Source organism: Chlorocebus sabaeus, chromosome 24 (genome assembly GCF_047675955.1).
Source record: "Chlorocebus sabaeus isolate Y175 chromosome 24, mChlSab1.0.hap1, whole genome shotgun sequence".
Classification (NCBI taxonomy): Eukaryota; Metazoa; Chordata; class Mammalia; order Primates; family Cercopithecidae; genus Chlorocebus; species Chlorocebus sabaeus.
In genome coordinates, this window is record NC_132927.1 from 48,098,496 (window position 1) to 48,116,022 (window position 17,527).

Sequence of the window (17,527 nt, forward strand, 5' to 3'; positions counted from 1 at the left end):
CATTGTTATTCTCTGAGACCAGCACATTTTTGGGCTGCATCTCCTAGCTCTCAATGTCAGATGTTGTGTGCCCAGGGAATACAAATGCCTGTTAATATTAGGCTGTGCAAAATATAATTAGAAAAGTTAATCTACTGAAAAAAAAACAGTGCATTCCAAAGTCAAACTGAACCAATTTTTTTTTAATCCACCATGTCACTGTTCCTCTCCAGCGGTGCAGCTAATTGAGTGCTGGCAGTAGAGTTTATTCCTTGTATTTGGTTCAACAGTTCTACAGATTCTAGAGTTCTTGGACTAGCATAAGACTGGATGCTACAAAATATCCCAATTAACAAGCTCAAAAGGTCTGTCTAGACCATGATTCGTACATGGTTTGCAGGGCTTATATGTTAATTCTCTAGGGCTTGGCACATGGGTTGGGAGCTCCTGGGAGAAGGTGCTATTGGGCCTGCATTCATGGAAGATCTTCATCCATGAGCTGACTGGGAAGGCCAGTTGCTTGCGCTCCAGATCTGGTGCTGGTGATAAGCTGGGTTGGGTTACTAACTCCTTAGGTGGGGATAAGAACGACAGTCCAGGGGCAAAGAAAATGGGCCCAGCAAACTTACACTGTTTGCCTCTAGTTAAATGTAAGATGATGATCTGAATCCAGATTTCAGTCTCGTAGTGCAACTGTGAAGTGCTGTTTCCCCAGAATAAACAGTGGATATTAAAGTGCAAGATGGCACATGTTGGTGTGTGAGGGCTGGCCGGGTGTGAGGGCTCACACCTGTAATCCTGACACTTTGGGAGGCCAAGTCATGAGGATTACCTGGGCCCAAGAGTTCAAGACTAACCTGGGCAACATAGTGAGACCTCATCTCTGCAAAAAATAAAATTAGCTGAGCATGGTGGCACATGCCTGTAGTTCCAGCTACCTGAGGTGGGAGAATAGATTGAGCCCAGGAGGTCGAGGCTGCAGCGAGCTGGGATTGCCCTACTGCACTCCAGCATGGGCGACAGACCCTGTCTCAAAAAAAGAAAAAAAAAAACGACTTGGATAATGTTAAATATGACCTGTGTCCTGTGTGATTTTAAAAGAATAAAGATGTCGCAGTAATGTTGGATACTTTTTCTATGTATGAATTTTGTCACTAATGACCCATTGGCATCATCTTTTGAGAAAAAGACATTTAACTTCGACTGGGACTTAAATCCCATCCATTACTTACCATCTGCGTTCTTAGGAAAATTACCTCATCTCTGAGCATGGTTTCCTCATCTGGTAAAGTAGTTACAGCCTCATGTTTTAAGAATTAAACAGAACCAGACATGTAAAGGCAGTGACTGGCAAATCGTACACACTCAATGAACATCGAGTGGCTTCCTTTGTCCTACATCTCTGATATGTTCATGCTTTTATGTTGTTTTTCCAGAACAGAGTCCTGATGTATTAATAGCAGAGTTTTTTAAATCCTTAGCAGTGAGTCCATACCCCTACTCCCCGACTCCCCGACAAGCACCAGGTCATGTCTTTCCTTAAGTAGAATTGCTTAAGGGACAGAAGAGTCAGAATGAGCTCGTCCACCTTGCTTCATATTGGTCGGTGCTTTTAACCCTTTGCTATAAACTTTAGAACAGCGACTCAAACTTGAGCTTGCATCCGAATCACCTGGAGAGTTTGTCAAAACACAGGTCATGTGACTGCACCCCCAGGATCTGTAATTGTGCAGGTATTAAGTAGAAAATACTTAAATTTTCTGCAAGTTCCCAGGTTATTCTTTAGAAGAATACGGTTAACAAGAGAATAGCCATAGGAGCCAGCATTAAAAGAAATAGAAACTAAGGTGTGAGGCACTTACCGTGTCCAGATAACTGAGTATTATGTTGACAAGTTAACCGTCCGCAGACTACCTTGCAGGGGGAAACACACTTAAATTGTAACTCGAAAATTCAGTTAGATAAAATAACTTTATTTTCCTTTTTTACTAAAATGGTGATTCAGAGCTCCCTGTGCATGAAACTTGACTATTTTAAGTTCATGTGTTACCTAGATGGAGCTGGAATTCCTTTACCACCATTAATTATATGAGACTAGGTACCAGGTTAGCAAGGGGGTGACTTTGGTGCTCTCAGAGCAGATGACAACTGGGACGGCAGAGCTGCAGAGGAAAGCAGGGCCTGGGGTGGGAGGTGCAGAGCCCTGGAGCCAGGCCCTCAGTGTTGTGGCCACAGGGGATGTGGGGTGAGGTGGGGTTGGCGAGGGACAGAGATGGGAAGACTTGGTTCCAGGCTGAGAATGTTAAATTCGAGTCACTGACTTCCACAATCAGCCCAGCCTACTCACCCAGTCTCCAAGATCCTATGAAACCTCAAAGTTACAAGAAAAGCACATTTCACAACTGCCCTCATTCCTGTCCCACATGGTTCAGAAAAGTTTACTTCAGGGTCCATGCTGCACAATAGCCTGTTTTCTCTGCTATTGTCCAAAGAAAAGACAGAAGGAAGGAGTTGCAGCTCCTCTGTATCCTTTACAAAAACTGTGACTCAAACACTCGAAGACACGGCTGTCTTTTCTGAGAAGATAATTATCACCTTGGGGTTTTCATTCCTAGTGCCTAGCCCCCTCTATTGCTCCTCTCTGCAGATCCCCCTCCTCTCCTGGGCCTGCCAGCATTGTGCTTCCTTGCACCTTGTCAGATTATGCCCTTCCGGTCCTCTACCCTTTCAAATCAGACATCTCCTGTCTTGCCTCTGTGTGTGTGAGTCATCACACCTGAGACCCAAGAGAGTGTTCCACCTTCCCTTCCCTCATTACACCTCTCATTATACCCTTTCAGTCCCACTTGCCTTCAGTCCTGTGAACAGGCATCTCTCAAAGTTCCTTCCATTACTTACTCTCAATTAGCGCATCTCATTATGCCTCCTAATCAGCTCCTCTGCCAGGCACAGCCCCACCTTTAAACACACGCAGCTCATTTTATCCTTCCATTTGTATCTCTCATGACCCATTTTCAACCTGAATGATCTCCTAGACAAAATACCCTAAGCTCTGGGAACCTTACTCCCTGTCTTTATGTAAATGTATTCCTTCAAAGATCTCATCATAGGTTCTGTTGATGCATCTATGATTCATTTTTCTTACCCAAAGTGTCGTGTCCTTTTAAGTGGCCCGAACTCCCTATACATTAGATCTTGTTAGTGCACCCCTGAATCTCTAATAAGCTCACCCAATCATATCTCTCCTGTGCAAGACTGTATGTAATTCAGCGTTTAAGAAAAGCATCACGAAATGGCTATCTGCCAATAAAATCCAACTCTTTTGCAAAAGTATAAACTGCTTGGGAGGGGATGGTTTCTCCAGTTTGCCACTGATGTTCCCACTCCATATTGCCTTAAGTGCTCCCAGCTCACTGCACACATCTAGGTAACTTGCCTGGTATAAAGGCATTTGAGTTGGTGTCCTCTGAATCCCATCACCAAACCCAAGGAAGCCATTTCCTTCCCCAAACCACACCCCCATCATAAGTCCACCTACCCTCACCTACCCTGTGTTCCTGGGAGTGAAAACCATTTAAGAAGGGAGTTTTATACCAATTCAAAGAGGAAACAATAAATTACTAACAAAGTTGCCAGGAGGTGGTCCTTTAGTCACTTGTCTTAGTGAAAAGGTAGGATGGATTTGTAAGTGACCAAGTAATTTTTTTTTAACGAGCTTAAGGGTATTTGAAACAGTTACTTCTCATAAGAAGCTTAAACATTGCTCTGTAATCTTAAGACAATAAATATGCTTAGCAAACTCTTTTTTTTTTTAAATTAGTACAAAGATAAACTCATCCCAATGTAGGTACATTTCAAATTAATGAGGCTATGCCTATTAAAACATGTACCATAAATGCTGCCTAGCTTAATATAAACAACACTAGCTGGAATGGGAGTGAGGACTTCATTGACAGGCACTGCCAACAAGCAATTCTACTTAAGGAAAGACAAGACCTGGTGCATGTCGGGGAGCAGGGGTGTGGACTCACTGCTCACTAAGGATTTGAAAAACCGTGGTGTGAAAGACAAATTGGCGGCCAGGCACAGTGGCTCACACCTGTAATTCCAGCACTTTGGGAGACCAAGGAGGGCAGATCACAAGGTCAGGAGTTCAAGACCAGCCTGGCCAAGATGGTGAAACCCCATCTCTACTAAAAAAATACAAAAAAATTAGCTGGGCATGGTGGTGGGTGCCTGTAATCCCAGGTACTCAGGAAGCTGAGGCAGAGAACTGCTTGAACCCGGGAGGCAGAGGTTGCAGTGAGCCAAGATGCTACCACTGCACTCCAGCCTAGGCAACAGAGTGAGACTCCATCTCAGAAAAAAAGAAAAAAAAAAAAAGACAAACTGGCCTTGATCTTTGTGGCCCAAGAGGCAAAATAGGGACCAGTGAATGCAAGTTATAGGGAACAGATTTTGTCTCCAAGGCAGTTGATCAGTGGTGATTGGGTGGTGTCCTGAGCTTGAAGTAGAAACCAGCTTTAAGAATCACTTTGCAAAGAACCTATCTCTTCACCTTTTTTTAGTGGACACTTGCTGTCTTTAAATAAACTTAGAATCATTAATCACAGAATCAAGATGGAAAGGATCTTTAAAGTTTATATATTCTATCTCCCAGCCCAGGTTCCAAGCTCTGCCTCACTGTCCTGCCACATGTTCAGCCACCTGTCTTTGGTACACGAGTGATGGGGAACTCTACTTCCTGAGGCTGCACACTTGATCCTTCAGTTCTTCCTTTTATTCAGGGGAAGTCCATTTCCCTTTAACCTTTTTGTTTGACAGGGTCTCTCTCTGTGGCCCAGGCTGGAGTGCAGTGGTGTGATCATGGGTCACTGTGACCTTGAACTCCTGGGCTCAAGCCATCCTCCTGCCTTGGCCTCCCAAAGTACTGAGATTACAGGTGTAAGCCACCACGCCTGTTCTCCCTTTAATTTTTACAACTACTTCCAGTCCTATCACTTCAAGTTATACAAACAAATATGTTTCTCTTCCCAGATAATAACCACTAATTTTTTAGAAAATATCAGGTCTTCCCAATGTTATGTCTTCCCCAGGATAAAAATTCTCTATTTCCTCGACTTTTCCTCATTTGTCATGGCTTCCAGCCCCCTTCCCACCATATTATAATCATATCTAACATGTATTAAGGAGATAATCACTTTGTGTGCATTATCCTATTGAGTCCTCACAATAGTCCTGTGAGATGGATGCTATTAATGTCCCCATTTTACAGAACAATCAACAGAGTCACAGAAAGGTTAAATAATTTGTTTGCAGTAGAATAGTGCATGGTGAATGGCAGAACTGGGATTCAAACACAGCCCTCTGATTCTAGAACCAATATTTTATCTGTATTTTCTCAGTCTTATTGGTCTCAATCTATCAGTCCCCTGCATAGCCTGGTTGCATGAAGCTTTGCCCAAGAGATCTAGACAGCACCATCATTGGCATGGGGTTGTAAATGGGGTAGGGGTTAGGGAACAGGAAAGACAACAAAAGTGTACCTTAAGGCCAGAGGACTCAGAGGAAACAACCTCTCCTAGGAGGCTCTTAGAGGAGAGGGGCCTTTAAAATTCTTCAACATTCTCTCTTGGCCAGGTGTAGTGACTCACACCTGTAATCCCAGCACTTTGGGAGGCCAAGGCAGGAAGATCACTTGAGGTCAGAAGTTCGAATCCAGCCTGGCCAACATGATGAAACTCCATCTCTACTAAAAATACAAAAATTAGCTGGGCATGGTGGCGGGCACCTGCAATCCCAGCTACTTGGAAGGCTGAAGCAGAAAACCTGGGAGCGGAGGTTGCGGTGAGCCAAGATAGTGCCACTGCACTCCAGCCTGGGTGACTGAGTGAGACTCCATCTTAAAAAAAAAAAAAAAAAAAAAAGAGTGTTTCAACATTCTCTCTCATTTAATATAGAGAGAGGTTCCCTCTATGAATTTCAACTCAAGGAGATATCTTCCTCTCGAATTCCAGGCAAATCTGAAGATAAAAGAGGCTTTGAGAAACTCAGTGGTTCTCAGACTTAAGAATGCATGAGCGTCACCTAGAGAAGTTGTTACATTCCTATTTCTGGACTCCAGGCTCAGAGATTCAGTGTTAATAGATCCAAGCTGGAATCATAGAGCCTTCATTTTAATAAGTGGCCCTAGTATGTATGACTTGGGTGGGCACTGAACTACTCTTCAAGGAAACTCTGTCCTAAGCTTTCCAAAGCCCTTGGCCAGCTCTTCTGAGCCAGGGAGAAGCATGTTAAGGTGAGGGCGTTGTCAGACTTCAGATTCGTGAATGCTTTGCCACTCCTCAATAGGTGAGGAATGTCTGGCCAGAATGGTGCTTTCATGAGAGGACAGAGGGACCTTCGGAGCAGCCATTTACTCAGTGGCTGATAGTTCTTAGCCTCATCCTACACTACACCTGGGTTTGCCTTTTTTTAAACTAAGAAGCATTTGCTTATTTGAAACCAATTAAAATCTTTGTTTCAAAACCAACTTGTAAATATTGTATATAACACTCTTGCCTCCTTAGGACAAACTGCAACAATATTAATTTTACACTCTGGTCTAATCAGATCTCATTATTGATGTTGCTGTAATACCCTCTGCTGCTGGTTCTGTATCATTATCCTTGAGCAGGTAGAAGGCATGGATTTCAAAGTTGGTCCCTGTTTTCAGCAATTTAAAGACAAAGAGGAGATTTCCAGTTTATACCTTGAAGCCCATCTATCAGAACACTGTGCCCAAGGTCCTTGCAGTCGGCTTGCTAAAGCAACAGATTAAGAGGAACAAAATAAGCCCAGCTTCCAAGTGTAAACTCCAGCAAAAGCCCAAATGCCTCCTGACTGCCTGCCAAGGGTCCACAGAAGGGCACCTGGGAGTCAGTGCTCCTGGTCATGACCTCTTCCTTTATCCAGTGTTCTGGTTATCTATAGCCACTTAAACTACTTCATAATTAGTTGCTTAAAACAACAAGCATATTCTCATCTACTGTTTCACAAGTTGGGAATTTGGGCAGGGCTCAGCTGGGTGATTCTTCTGTTCCATATGGCACTCACTGGGGTCACTCAGAGGTATTCAGCTGGCAACGGAGGTGGTTGGGAGAGTCCAAGGTGGCTTCACTCACAATCTTGACACCTCAGTGGGGACAGTGGAAGGGAAGGCTGGGCTCAGCTGGGCCCCTTTCCCTCTCCATATAGTCTAAAAGTTTGCATGTACTCTCTCTGGCAGGGTGGTTGGACTTTCAACACGGTGTTCAGGGCTTCAAGAGCCTAAAGTAGAAGTTGCCAGTCTTGCAGTGGTGTGATCTTAGCTCACCACAACCTCTACCTCCCAGGCTCAAGCAATTCTCCTGCCTCAGGCTCCTGAGTAGCAGGGATTACAGGCACATGCCACTACCACCTGGCTAATTTTTGTATTTTTAGTAGAGATGGAGTTTCACCATGTTGGCCAGGCTGGTCTTGAACTCCTGACCTCAAATGATCCACCCACCTCGGCCTCAGGTGTGAGTCACCACATCCAGTCAGAAGTTGCCAGCCTTCTTAAAAGCTCGGTCCAGAAATGTCAGAGCATTGCTTCCTCATACTTTGTCAAGCTCAGAGTCAAAGAAAGGGGAAATAGGCCCCCTCCCTCAGGAAGGGGCTTGTCACAGTTCATACGACCTCTCATCTGCCACAGTCAGCCTCTCTCCCCTCTCTCCACTACAATCAGCCCCATTCTCCTTTCAGACTCCTCACTCCTCCATCAGGATCAGAATACCAGAATTTCCATCAAGAGCCATAAAAAACCCAGCCAAATACTAATTTCACCTAAGGGAAATTACCCCATTCCTCGGGTAGTCCTGGGGACAGGGCAGGCCTTTGGAGCATCTGTGCTAAACAGTGAGGCCCTCCTGTTCCCCACTCCTCTCACTGTCCTGGTTTTCTCACCAGCTTTATCTAAGTACCATGGTTTGCCATCAGAAGAGACTGGGAGAGGAAGAGGACATCAACCTTCACCCCAGCCCCTCTTTCCACTAAGACTAAGAATCTCAACCCAGAAACCCAGTGGCAAAGGCTGACAATTGTTGCAGGTCCCAAGAGGGTCTGAGGCTGTGTGACCTCCAGGATCACCTGGTTCAGTCAAGCTAAAGACCTAAAAAGAGCAGCTCTCTATGCCGGCACTTCACTCCTAAGAATGCAAGGTTTGCTATATATTTGGGGCAGCCCTTATCACCTCCAGAAGACCATGTAAGGTCTAGCAGAAGAACAACAGTACAAAAGGCAGTCAGAAGGCAGCCAGTGAGGCAGTACAGTGTGAGTCTGGGAGTCAGCTACATTCTTGAGCTTCCTCCTCTGCAGCACTGGTGACAGCCATCATACTTCAGTTGCCAGGATACATGTTTGCAAGGCCATGACACCCTCTGCCTGGTCACCTAAAGGTACTGGGAGGCAGACTGGCTGCCCTGCCTTCTGCACCTTGAGACTGGGTGTGAGCTCAGCCGTGGGAGACCTGTCAGCTTCAGCTCCTCAACATCTCCCTCCTGTGCTCAGCCACATGCCCTGCCGGCTGAGCCCAAATCCTCAACTTGTCAGAGAACTGGCTGTAGGGTGCAGCAGGAAGTGGAATCAAGAAAAGCCCTCAGCTGGAGGGAAAAGACACAACCACAATCCACAAGCTGCAGTGAACATCTCCAGGCATCACTGTGACCCTCTAAGAAAGATGCTGTTCAGAGGGGGAAGTGACATCCCCCTCCCCTCTCATACTTGAATCTTCTCCACTTCCCAGCCCTCTGATTCTAGAACCAGCTGGTCTCTGCTCTCCAGCCAGTCTCTGCTATCCTGTCCAGCCAGTCTCTGCTTCCACAGCTTCTGTGCTGTCAGAAGGCTGAGTCTCTCTTAATGGGGGTGACATTAACCACTGCCCCAGGTTAGGGACAGCCTCCCCTGGTCCAGCTGTGGGCCTCCTACCCCTCCCCTCTGATTGGCTGTTCTGCAGTGTGGTGGTGGGAAGGGGTCCACATGGGGTAATCAGATAGGGGCCAAGCATAGTCCTTTCCTCAAAGGCAGGGAGAGCATAATCGTCAACTCTTCTTGGAGGCAATAGGAAATACTTGCAATCATTCCAGGTAGGCAGCAAAGTACACAAAAGCATTGAGTTTTCAGTATTGTGACCACTGGAATATTTGTCTCCTTCCTGTATTGCACTCTGTAGTGAGGCAGCTCCAAGTGTTGCAAGGTTCTGTTACACTAAACCAAAATCTGCCTCCATCTTATTTCCACCAGATAGTAACAAAAGGTACACTTTCTGAAGCACTTCCCATGCTTCTGGCACTTTCCTGAGGGCTTTGTGGCTGTCATCCTGTCCTTGAGTGGCTCTGGGAGCTCAATTGTCCCATTATCCCTTGGTTGAGGAAGCTGCAGCTCAGAAGGGCTAAGGAGATTGCCAACCCACTTGGCTGGATTTGAACACAGGTCTGTCGGATTCCAGTGCCCTGGGCCAATGCGGCCCAGGGTCTGGTTCCCTTCCACCCTGTTTGGGGGTGGCTGCCTTTTCCTCTCCCTCTCCCAGCATCTTCTCCTGGACCAAGCATCCTGGGCTTCTCACTGCTGCTCCCTGCCTTGGCCACAGTCTCCCACCCTCCTGGGCTCCTTTCAAAGACAGGCAGAAACCAGCACGGCATTCTGGCACTGGTACTGGCCCTCCAACTCCGGATCCAATGTCCTTAGGATGCATGCAGCCTATGATTACCCAATTGTTTTGGAGTCCTATCCCACTTGAGCTCAAAGGCAATCCAGCATCTAAGGTGTTTTCACCTGCGGTGTTTCGGGGTTATTTCTTCTCCATTCAAAATGGGATGGGAAGAAGAGACGTATCTCAGTTAAATCTCATCTTACAGATTTGACTGATTGTTTCAGTCTGTTGAGCAGTTTGAACAATGCTGATGCTGTCATTTAGCACAAAGTGTGCTGTTGGACGTAAATGTGAGTCATACACCTCTGAGAGGACCCCAATAACAACGCTGACTGGCTGAGGTCAGGCTCTGTGGCCACCACCATCCAGGATGCATCGTTTTATTTATTTATTTTGAGACAGGGTCTCACTGTCACTCAGGTTGGTGTGCAGTGGCACCAGTCTTGGCTCACTGCAGCCTTGACCTCCTGGGCTGAAGTGATCCTCCCACCTCAGCCTCCGAGGAGCTGGGAGCTGCTAACCACCTGGCTAATGTAGAGACAGGATTTTGCCATGTTGCCCAGGCTGGTCTCGAACTCTTGAACTCAAGCAATCCACCCACCTCGGCCTTCCAAAATGTTGGGATTATGGACATGACCTGGCCTCAATGCATCATTTTAAACAAGTCTCCTTGGCCAGGTGTGGTGGTTCATGCCTGATCCCAACATTTTGGGAGGCTGAGGATGGCGGATTGCTTGAAGCCAGGAGTTCAAGACCAGCCTGGACAACAAAGTGAGACCCCAGTCTCTATGGGATGGGGTGGGGTGGAGGGTTAGGGGGAAGAAACAACAACTAGCAAGGTGCGGTGGCTCACATCAATAGTCCCATAGTCCCAGCTACTTGGGAGGCTGAGTGGGGAGGATCCCTTAAGCCTAGGAGGTCAAAGCTGCAGTGAGCCGTGACTGAACCACTGTGCTAGCCTGGGCAACACAGAGAGACCCCATCTCTTGAAAACAAACAAAACAAAACAAAACAGGCCTCCTTGGGAAGTGTCATTCCACCTGTTTTGAATCCAGGCTTAATCCAAAACCCCTGTTCTCACTTCTCCTTCCAGGTTCCCTCCTGGACCCATTGCCCCTCCCTGCTCCTTCAGCCCCAGGCATCCTGTAGTATCTGGGTGAGATAAAGGCAGACTTTGGCTCCTCTGATAAACTTCCGCAGTGTGGATCTCTCCACCCCAAGTCGCTGAGTGATCAACGTTCTTCTGTGGAGGCTACTAGCGTCCGGTTGAAAGTTGTGGGGCTGAGACCTCCGCGGTGCCACAGAGAAGATAGGTGTGGGGGCTGCACGGGACCTTGAAAACTAACCAGATACCCCAGTGGAGAACGCAGGAGGGAGAGTGGGCGCTCCTCAAAGTCCCGAGTGGCAGAGCTGTTAGTGCTCATCTCCAGAAACCCACAACACCTGCCCCCACGAAATCTGCGGAGAACACGAGCAGGAGGTGCAAATAATTCTGACTCCTCGGCGGAAGAACAGGAATAAGAAAGCCTGGCCTGGCCGTGGGTTGCTGGGTGAAAAGCAGCATTGCATCCGAGGTGTTGGTTCATTGCAGTAATTGGGTTCAGCCCCTCTTTGGAAATATTGCTGTAGCACAAAGTACTTTATGAATGCCTTTTTAAAAATCAGGTATTATCAGATAGTTGGTTAAGGAGTTGATTAGCTTATCAAAATGTCTGCCTATAGACGAGACACTCGGGGCGCTCAGAACAGAGACCCCCATACCTTTTCCTGCGTGCCCACCAGAGTAACCGTTCTGAGGGCCGCGGGCAGGGTGGGGGCGGGGGGTGCGGGGAAGAGGCAACGTGCAAGTTCCCGCGGAGAGGAAGAATTGTTTATGGCAAAAGAATCCAAATGGAAGGTAAATTCCCTCCGCTATTACACCGTGGGTCTCTGAGAAGCAACACCAGGCTTTCATAGACAAACGCGGTATTTCTTCCTGATTATTTAATTGGCACGGGAGAGCCCCGCAGGCTACGAATTTGTAAGAAAACCCCAGTGGGCTCTGTTTCTGATCCCCCGGGAGGCATTCGTTTAAGAAAACTTGTATTTTCTGTGTGCCCCAACTTGCACGGGGGGCGCCAACAAGCCCTGGGAACAGATGGGATTTCAGAAGCCGGGCCTCAGCGCCAACCGCGGGCTGCTGGCTCCCTCTGCTGTCCGAGTCCTCACTTGCGTTCAAGTGAAAGAGCAAGTTCCCCGGCTGATTCTGTGCCAGGAGAAATCGTGAAGGCAAGAAGACTGGGCCCAGAGCCAGGGGCCGTCCCGGGATTCGATAGCTGCTATTTCGATTTGAGCAGCACCTGCAGCCTTGTCAGTGTCTGAGCTCATGGGTGAGGTTGGGAGTAACCATTCGCCGGCCAAGTGGTGCCCCCCACCCCTGGGGAGGAGGAGCACAATTTCTTTCAAGGACTTTTCTGGGTACACGGGGTGGGGAGTACCCAGAAAGAGGCAGTCTCTGGAAGCAAAAGGGATCTTGAGAGGCTTCGGCAAATGACACTGGCTTTGCTTGAACCTGGAAGGCCAGGCGGAGGAAAAAACTTCTGTTGCTGGGCACGGTGCCTCACGCCTGTAATCCCAGCAATTTGGGAGGCTGAGGCAGGTGACTCACTTGAGGTCAGGAATTCAAGACCAGTCTGGCCAACATGGCAAAACTCCCTCTCTACTAAAATACAAAAATTAGCCTGGCGTGGTGGTGGGCGTCTGTAATCCTACCTACGCGGGAGGTTGAGGCAGGAGAATCGTTTGAACCCAGAAGGCAGAGGTTGCAGTGAGCAGAGATTGCGCCACCGCACTCCAGCCTGGACTACAAAGTGAGACTCCATCTCAAAAAAAAAAAAAAAAAAAAAAATTCTGTTGATGGTTCGCATTGTTTTCTGACCAGAATCCCCATTGTCCTCTCCTCAGACTGATGGCAAAACTTCTCCCACCCAGAAGACCTCTCTCCACCAACACCTGAGAGGCCCTCAGGCGATCTGATGCAGGCCACTAGGGCCTCTGGCAGGGACGGTCCCCAGAAGCAGGAAGGCGGGTTGCAGAAGCAGCAGTGCTGTCCGGTAGGGAAGGCCCCGAGGTCCACACTTCCCCAGTCCAAGGGCTCCCCTGGCTTCCAGTGGTGGAGGAGAGAAGAGCTGGAAGTAAACCAGATTTACTTCCGTGGTGGATTCTGATTTTATTGAGCAAAATGAGGTGAGAAATGTCACATTTTTTTTCTTTCTTCCTGCTTCAAGTCAAATGTAATCTGGCGAGGCTGGAATACAATTCTTTTCATGACAGAGGCTCTCTGCTCCGTCCCTCTCGGGGTCCTACCGCACCCGGGGTGCGGGTGCGGGCAGGAGAGGCCTCTGGTCTTCTGGTTGCCATTGGTAGGTTTACAGACCCCTCGTCCTCACACCCCTGGTCCTCGATGCCCTCCTGCTGAGCCAGGGCGCAGAGGTCACTGCACAGGCTGGGCCCATCTCCCCTGCTGAGTTCAGTCGGATGTTCCCCTGATCCCTGCCACATCTCTGGGACTGCTCAGAACCTGGAGACACCGGTCCCCTTTCTGAGCGTGGGAAGCTCTCACATTGCATTCTAGTCTTCCTGCCTCCCGAGCCCAGCCCTAGGCAGACTCATCCCAGAGAAATGGGCCCTCACAGTGCCACCCTTAAACCTGGGCAAGAGGGGCACCGTGTCCCTCTTATGGGGCCCACATATCCCCAGGGCGCACAATGTGTGAAAGAATGCCTAGCGCTTCTGTCACTCAGATGTGGCTACCCTGAACAGATGTTTTCCTCAGGAACACTGTTCAGGCCTCAGATAAATTGCCTCCACCCCCCCCCCCAACCCCTTTTTTGAGAGAAAGGGTCTTACTCTGTTACCCAGGCTGGAGTGCAGTGGCATAATCATGACTCACTGCAGCCTTGACTTCCTGGGCTCAATCGATCCTCCTGCCTCAGCCCCACAAGTAGCTGGGACTACAGGCGCATACCACCACACCTGGCTCATTTTTGTATTTTTAGTAGAAATGGAGGTTTCATCATGTTAGCCAAGCTGGTCTTGAACTCCTGGTCTTAAGAGATCCAACCACCTTGGCCTCCCAAAGTGCTGGGATTACAGGCATGGGCCACAAAGCCTGGCCTGAAATTGCCTTTCTTATCTTTCACCCTGTGTCTTCCAAACAAAAGGTGGCTGTGACAGAGCAGCTTGAAAGTTTACAGGTTGTGCTGCTCAGAAACGTGGAAAGGATTTAAGTATTAGAAGTGCCTAGGGCGGAGGGAAGACAGATTAATTCACTTGTCAGATACTTTCTTCCAGCATCAAAGCACAACAAAGTGTTGCTTCTCAATAGTGCTGAGTCCTTTCTCTTGCTTCTCTTTGTGTTCTAATTCATGGTTTCTGTTCTTTGATATTCACAACAGGTATGCATGGTGGCTGAGGGGTGCTTTGTAATGTTAAACAATACGTATTCCTCTTAAATGTGTGTATGTAAAGGCTAGAGGTAACATGTTTGAAGTGAAATGTCGATCCTTTATATTGTCAACTCTATAGAAAATGACCACTAGAATTTAAATAGTGCTATTTTTATAAAAATGTTTAAGATTTTATCTAAATTCAAAATATTAAAAATTTCAGCTTTTAAAAAAGCTTGATTTACTTTATGTTATTTAAATTTTGTCTTTTATTTTCATTAAAAAATCTTTTTACTTTTTTTTAATTTTAAATAATAGAGGCAGGGTCTCACCATGTTGTCCAGGCTAGTCTTGAACTCCTGGACTCAAGTGATCCTCCCACCTCAGCTTTCCAAAGTGCTGGGAGTACAGATGTGAGCCACCTTGGCAGGTCTATCTTTTAATTTAAAATGTGTGGCTGGGCACAGTGACTCACGCCTATAATCCCAGCACTTTGGGAGGCCAAGGTGGGAGGATAATTTGAGATCATGAGTTCAAGACCAGCCTGGCCAATATGGTGAAACCTCAATATGGTGAAAATACTAAAACTACAAAAATTAGCTGGGTATGGTGGCACATGCCTGTAATCTCAGCTCCTTTGAAGACTGAGTTCAAAGTCTTCTCCCTCCTAAAGAGGGAGAATCGCTTTAACCTGGGAGGTGGAGGTTGCAGTGAGCCAAGATCACACCACTGCACTCGCACTCCAGCCTGGGTGACAGAGCAAGACACCATCTAAAATAAATAAATAAATAAATAAAATACAATGTGTGACTACTCTAGAGAAAAAATTTTTTTGGAAACATAATTTTAATATTTTAATTTTTACATTCATGGCAATTCATGTTTTTGATTGGTACATTTTAAATTTGTATGCATTCAGAATACAGTTGCATTGAATTTTTTTAGGTCCTGGATAATATGTGAATAAGTCAAAATAATAGAAAATATGGCAGCAGAGCTCTGAAAAGAAAAAAGATTGAAAAGAGAAAAGAAAGAGAAAATCTTCAGAAAAATGGACTGCATACTTTTTTTTTTTTTGAGACGGAGTCTTGCTTTGTTGCCCAGGCTGGAGTGCCGTGGCATGATCTCAGCTCACTGCAACCTGCACTTCCCGGGTTCAAGTGATTCTCCTGCCTCAGCCTCCCGAGTAGCTGGGATTACAGGTGCCCGCCATCACGCCCAGCTTTTTTTTTTTTTTTTTTTTTGTATTTTTAGTGGAGACCAGGTTTCACCATGTTGGCCAGGATGATCTTGAACTCCTTACCTTGTGATCCGTGCACCTCAGCCTCCTAAAGTGCTGGGATTACAAGCGTGAGCCACTGCGCCTGGCTGACTGCATACATATTTAACAAGTGGAAACACTAATAAAAGTGAGCAGTCTTGCATATCAAAAAAGCACTTACGCCATTACTAAACTGACAAAGGAAGACTTGATAAACAGCCAAGGTCAAAGGTTTCAACAAAGACAAGGAAATAGGTGTGAAGGCCTGAAATAATATTATGTGTTCAATGTTTAGCTAAGTAAGTGATGTTTTTGATGATAACCACAGATTATTTACACAATATTTACAGAAAACAAGGAATAATCTTAAAACTTACTAGAAATAATTTTGAAATTTGATGCCAAAATGGCTGAAACTGGTCATCTGGATTACAGTTAAAGAAATAGTCCCTTTCCAGAATGGAGAATTCAAAATGAGATTGTTAGTTATGAGTGATAAAGTGAGAAAAGAAATTGTGCATATAATATATCCAAATCAACTAGATGGTTCTAGAGACAAAAGACACATTGAATCACTAACATGTATTATATATACATCACTGAACTACCAGAAGAAAACAAGGGCATTGAAAATAGTGAATATATTTAATTGGTTTTACAAATACTATAAAAAATATTTTTGTTTTAAGTGAAGAACTAAAAAACATCTCAACTTTGGGTGTTGATTTAAAGCAGAGGTGTTTAAGTAAAGGGCTAAATAGTAAGCATTTTGGTCTTCGCAAGCTGGAGTGAGCCTTCAGTCTTTCTGGCTATTTCAGGCATAAAGAAGAGGTCCCAGGATAATACCAGGGTCAGCCTGTTCCAGACAGAAAACTTCAGGAAATGCTGAAAAGATCACAGGATCCTTAGCCTGGGATGTTGGCAGGGTTCCTGTTTACAACAGTGCCATGCTAACGGACTTCTGTCAACTTAGAGACCCAGTCTCAATTTCTCAACATCCTGTTTACTGCCTGCCACTAAAAGAACAAATTAGATATGCCTGAGGCACATGACATTTTATAATCTGTTATTGGTGTTGCATATTTTCTTTGTGAATTTTTTTTTTTTTTTTTTTTTTTTTTTGAGACGGAGTCTCGACCCACCGCCCAGGCTGGAGTGCAGTGGCGCGATCTCGGCTCACTGCAAGCTCCACCTCCCGGGTTCACGCCATTCTCCTGCCTCAGCCTCCGGAGTAGCTGGGACTACAGGCGCCCGCCACTACGCCCGGCTAATTTTTTTGTATTTTTAGTAGAGACAGGGTTTCACTGCGTTAGCCAGGATGGACTCGATCTCCTGACCTTGTGATCCGCCCGCCTCGGCCTCCCAAAGTACTGGGATTACAGGCGTGAGCCACCGCGCCCGGCCCCTTTGTGAATATTTTAAGGTTTTTATGATTTAATTGAATTTCCATACCTTTTAAAAGATCCAGGCTATCTGACCAACCAAGTCGATGCTTTACATTGCAAATTTAATATAGAATAATTTTTGGTTCTTAAATTATTTTTTAGGTTTCTTTCTGTGGTCCAACCCACCACCCTCATATTTCCAGAAGAAGAAACATGAAATGAAAAAGGAAAAAAGCCCTTACAACATCATAGGAGTTTCTCTATGAGCACATCATGCTGGTGTCCTAAAGAAGCCAGACAGCAGAGTTAACGGGTACAAGTTTAAAAGTTGTTATCATATTTTATTCTGTGTTCAAAACCACTTTTGTGATTTCCCTAATAACACATGCAAAGTCTCCTTTGAAGTTATGGAATGGGGGGGTGGTGTGTGTGTTCTCTATTTTTCTTTTTCTAAATGTACCAATAGGCTGGCCTGGGCTGGGATTGGATAGAGTTCAGAGAGAAATGGCAGAAACCACCCATCTCTTGAAGTTTGCCTGCTGGTCTCCTAGCAACTGGTTTCTTGTTTTTGAGGTATATTTGAGCCATGTAGGGAAGACTCAGAACGCTGTAAAGGGGCACAGAATTGCTCTCCCACTGGATAATGAAGTTGTTTTTAATTACTTTAACATAAACACTACATTTAAGCAGCAGTGAAGGAAAGCAGGAAGTTTGCAGAATGAGCTTTTCTGAGTTACTGTATCTGCTGTTGTGAAAAGAGGAGCAG